The sequence below is a fragment of the Cynoglossus semilaevis genome, chromosome 9 (assembly GCF_000523025.1).
Source record: "Cynoglossus semilaevis isolate Cse_v1.0 chromosome 9, Cse_v1.0, whole genome shotgun sequence".
NCBI lineage: Eukaryota > Metazoa > Chordata > Actinopteri > Pleuronectiformes > Cynoglossidae > Cynoglossus > Cynoglossus semilaevis.
In genome coordinates, this window is record NC_024315.1 from 1,049,442 (window position 1) to 1,054,529 (window position 5,088).

Below are 5,088 nucleotides of genomic sequence, written 5' to 3' on the forward strand. Positions count from 1 at the left end.
TTGTCCAGACCTCAAGGCAAACAGGCCGCACAATAAATCACCACAGTCACCGTGAGGCAACAGGCAACAGGCAACAGGCAACAGGCAACAGGCCGGGGTATCATTACTGACTGATGGCAAATGTGACTGATGAGGAGGGGGCTGTGGGCTGTGTGTGTGTTTTTAAGACTGGATGTTGCTGGATTGTTCCTTTTATTTATTTTATCTTTTGGATTTTTATTTTTTTTAGTTCCACACCTCAAAGTCAAAACACTCTCCCCTTTGATTACTTTAGAAACGACCTGATATCAAAGTAAAATGAACGTAAAACAATCTATTTAAGAGCGTTTTTGTCGGTTGACACATGACCTGGCAACCGAGCCGTCGAAACACCTGGCAACCCACAGCACGTTAGCTTCATGACGAGGTGGATGTAAAACAACAGAGAACGTTGACTAACTAGGTTAATAACCAGGATTAAATCAACTTGATGTGACGAACAAACCTCACAAGTTTGTTTTCTCTTATAAAAAGAAAAATAAACTCATATGTCGCATTCGGAAACAGTGACTCGGCCGCAGGTGTGTTTGTTCGTTTGTTTGTTCGTTTGTTTGTTTGTTCGTTCGTTCGTTTGTTACGCTCGCCGTTATATCCTAAATATTTAATGAAAATAAACATTAAAACGCCTCGTTATTTTGTCTGCTGCAGGTTAACAGGATGCTGACGACACGGGAGCAGAAAAGAACGAGTCCGTTTCTGCACAGGTAGGAAAAGCTGGTTTTGTTTGTTTGTTTGTTTTAAAAACAGAGTTTTGCTTAAACTGAATTGTTTGTGCTGTATTTACTTTCCAACGTTGCTGGTCTTCTGTGGCTGTTTTTTTTTTTTTTTTTTGGATGAATTTACCTCGTAAGTTGTAACCGTTGTAACCGTTACCGCTAAAACAAAATAAAACATCTCTGTGACAACGAGTTACAGTGGAAAGAACTGAGAAACAGAGGGAATTTTAAAGCTTTCATGGTCACAAGATGTGAATCTACTTAATTTCAGTTTTATTTTATCTTGTAAATATATTATAAAAGGACGTAAATCCACCGTTAAAGAGAACGTACTGTAGAGTGGGAACTTCAGGTCGACTCGGGTACTGCAGGTTGTGGTTTCGACTGTTTTGTTTGGTTACAGAATGTTTTAAATATATATATAGATATATTTAATATCTATATATTTATATATATATCTATATTTTATTACAATATTGGAGTACTGAAGGCAAATGAATGAGGTTAGGGTTACACACACACACACACACGTTTGTATGGTGGCTGAAGCTGTGGTTCTGGTTCTGGTTCCAATGATCTGTGTTTACAGGATGAGTTGTTGGTTTTTCTGGCTGCTTCAGAAAACATTTCAGTGGATTTATATTCAGAAGTGGAGCTGCTGTAGCTGATGGAGTGGTGGGGTGGGGGGGGGGGGGAGAGGGGGGGGGGGGGGGGGGGGGGGAGGATGCAACAGGCGTCACGTCGATGCTGCTGTTGCTGAGGCCACGAAAAAGTCCCTGAAAAGAACCGAAAAGTCGTCAGACAGCGATGGAAACTCACCGATGTCGAAGATGTGACCGAGCCGTGTCGTAGTGACAACAAGTCGGCGCCGAAAGTCAGCGAACGGCGGCGAGTTTGCTCGTTAAAGTTCGCCTGGGCAAGGTCACAGTTGAGTCAAGCTAACTACAGTGAAGAAAGACGTACACCGGAAACTGTGCCAGTGACGTTTCAAAATAATTTCTCATTTTGTCAGAAGTGCCTAGATTTTAAATTATATCCGAGGACTGAAAAGTGCCTAGATTTTAAATTATATCCGATATCCAATAATATTAGCCTGTCGGTATTATCGGTCGATGTTAGCGCTAGCAAGTAATCTTGCTACGAATCAGTTTTTCCTCCAACGATGAAAACCCGTTGCTACAATACCAGGGTGTCACCCAGATGATGGGAGTTAAAAGTAGTTCTGAAGTGAAAGTGAATTATTGTCATCGTGACACGAGCAGCTGCGTGTATTGGTATTGGTCGATATCGTCGATAAGTGGAAACAAAGTGTTTGGACAGTTTTGGCTAAAAGATCATATCAGACATTCCTAGTTGAGTGAAAGTTTTTCTTCTTTAGAACAAGGTGAATGAAGTATTTGTCTTAGAGACGCCGTCGTAGCAGATGCTGTGACTGTAGTTCAAATGTAAACAGTAACCGATGACATGAGAACAAAAACCAATGAGAGAAACGTGAATTCATGTGGTAAACCAATGAGTTAATTCATACTAACCCATCGGTAGTTCATTCAAAACGTTTTCCATGGTATGGAACTTCAGAAACCAGTCTGGGGTTTGCTCTATATTTTTGGAACACCAGTGATGCCCACAGTAAATGTGGTGCAGCCTAGGGGGTGCTGTGGTGCTGAAAATGATTTAAACGTCACAGTAAAAAAAAAAAAAAAAAACTAAAATAACTTGAGGCTGAGAAAATGGACGACAGTAAACTTTCTGGTCAAGAAAATTAAACCCACAAGGAAATGTCTTCAGAATAGCGTCGCCAACATACAGTGCCGGTTATAATATTGACGGTGGATGAGCTGTGTGCGTCAGAGCACGATACACTGCCATCCTTTTCCTGTGTGTAAAGTTGTTTGTGTCTATTTCGGGGCCTCGGCCTCTTCCTTTCCCTGGTGATAATTACTGGCGTCCGTGTGAAGCAGCGTGCCAACCTAACCAAGGTTTTATGGTCGGGCGTTCTGAACTGATGGGAATCGTTTGGAGTCGTTCATGTCTTGTCTTCAATTACAGGAACATTGCAAAAGTGCCAAAGTGGCAGATCTCTAATTAGACGGAGTAAAAATAAGTTATTTTTTAATTGTATTTTTTGAGACAAAGGTGTCAGAGTGGCCCGATAAAAATGAAAAGTTTTAGTTTTTTTCTGAACTCTTTCATTTGAGCCGATGTCCTGTGTAAATGTTTGTGCTGCCGACATGTCAACACGGTTCATGGTTCACGATCTTCACAGCAGAGCAGAGACCGTCGTGTGGTGAAGAAGTGATTTAAAGCCTCGGCCTTTTAGACATTTATAAGTTCTGTGAGGTTTTTTTTTTTTTTCTCCGTCTGGTGTTGGTGATGAAGAACGATTTTCTTCCTCCCTCCACCAGTGTCATGTTTTAGGTCACCTGGTGTAAACACTCTGGTATGGGAATCGTGCTAAATGTCAAAGCGCCATGACCATAAAAGCCCTTCGTAATGACCTTTGACCTTTGACTCCCCGTGTCCCAAATAGAATGAAACAACAGAGTCATCCCTAACAGTGTATGGAGCAGCTGGAGTTTCCCATGTTAATCCATACTGTGGTCGTGCTGATGGTCCAACAGAGCCGGCTCTGATTGGTTTAATAAACTGTCCATCACAGAATCTGACCAATCATTTTCCTCCTCTGTTTTCCGTTAATTGTCTCATCATAATTTACAAGTCAGGACACAGAGCTAACAGTTGAAACCACAGACTTTAACATCTGTACTGATGTTATAAAATACAGTGGAACAGATGCAACGTCAACCTGCAGCTGCAGCTGAAGTCCATTATTTATAAACCGTCTATGATCAACTGCTAAGGCTTCTGGGAGACTCTCCTGCTAAAAGGAGGGATTATTCTGTTTACAGACCGTCCACCGTGGTCTGTCTGTAGACCGTCCACCGAGTTCTGTCTACAGACCGTCCACCGTGGTCTGTATGTAGACCGTCCACCGACCACTGCTGTTCACCACCAGTCTGTCCTGTGGTCTGTGTGTGTTCCTCCAGCTGTCAGTGTTTCAAAGCCAGTGTGGACTGCATCAAAGTTTGTGTCCGGCTGTTTTGCGTGTCTTTTCGAGGCAGCGTGCGCTGAGGTTAAGAGGGTCCTGCAGACTCTCCTCCCCTGTCAACGTTACAGCAGACGCCGGCCTTCATCACGGCTCAGGGCAGATTCTGTTTTGGTGAAATGTACACAGACGTTGACACTGACGTGTAAACACGACAGGGCCTGGAGTCCTGGAGTCCTGGTCCTGGAGCCCTGCCCCTGGAGTCCTGGAGTCCTGGAGTCCTGGAATCCTGGAGTCCAGGAGTTCTGGAGTCCTGGAGTCCTGGAATCCTGGAGTCCTGGAATCCTGGAGTCCAGGAGTTCTGGAGTCCTGGAGTCCTGGAATCCTGGAGTCCTGGAATCCTGGAGTCCTGGTCCTGGAGTCCTGGAGTCCAGGAGTCCTGGAGTCCTGGAGTCCAGGCGTCCAGGAGTCCAGGAGTCCAGGAGTCCAGGAGTCCTGGAGTCCTGGAGTCCTGGAGTCCTGGTCCTGGATTGTGTCACTGAGGTTCATGAAAGAAGTGATTTTTGAAAACATTTCTAGGACAGCCATGGTTTTTGAGGCAGCCCTGCTGTCCAGCTTTGGTACTGCAGCTTAAACGTTTTCATTTGTGTGGTTTCATCACAGTGACTTTTCAGAAGAAAAGTTGTTTATAGAAGGTCAAGATCTCACAATGTGTTATTGGGAAATCCAAGGTTTTCCACACTGAGTAACATCTCTGCAGCAGCAGGAAGTGTCCAGCAGGGGCGCTCTGGGGGTCAGTGGCTTTAGGCTGCATGGTAACGTTTCTATGTCACACTGACCTGCTCGCCAAACCCCGGCCCGTGGAGACCGCTGCAGGCAGCAGCTCAGACGTCTGGTCTGCTCTTGACCAACTCAGTGTTATTCTTGTTTCTACGACTCAGAATAAATTCAGCAGAGTCTGCTGTTTGCTGCACCAAAACATTTTTCCGTTACCACGTTCCAGATGGTTAAAAGGTGAATTTAGTTCGCCGCTAGTTCAACTGCAGATGCTTTAAATGACCCGTGTGTGTGTGTGTTTGTGTGTGTGTGTGTGTGTGCGCGTGCTTTGTCACCACATGAAATAACCACAAATGGCCCTTTTTATGTGCGTGCCAGTGTCATTGTGAACCTAATTAGCAGGATGTGTCGTTACATGTGTTTAAGTTTCACTGGAGCTGCAGGAAACTCTGATCATAGCTGAGGGAGGGGGGGGAGAGGGAGGGAGGGGTAAGAGAGGGAAGGAGGGGG

At 44.5% G+C, this 5,088-nt stretch overlaps 1 protein-coding gene across 3 annotated transcripts in view; it reads left to right on the top strand.

Annotated features, from left to right (window-relative positions):
• The first annotated feature begins 60 nt into the window (after window positions 1-60).
• LOC103383221 (beta-1,3-galactosyltransferase 2-like) overlaps window positions 61-5,088 on the top strand; it is a 59,901-nt gene continuing 54,873 nt past the window's right edge. For 2 of the 3 annotated variants that reach the window (XR_001760489.2, XR_521995.3), the window contains exons 1-2: window positions 61-560; window positions 688-743. The gene's annotated coding sequence lies outside the window, so the exon portion shown is untranslated. The remainder of the gene's footprint in view (window positions 561-687; window positions 744-5,088) is intronic. The other variant, XM_008316271.3, reaches the window with a different exon arrangement.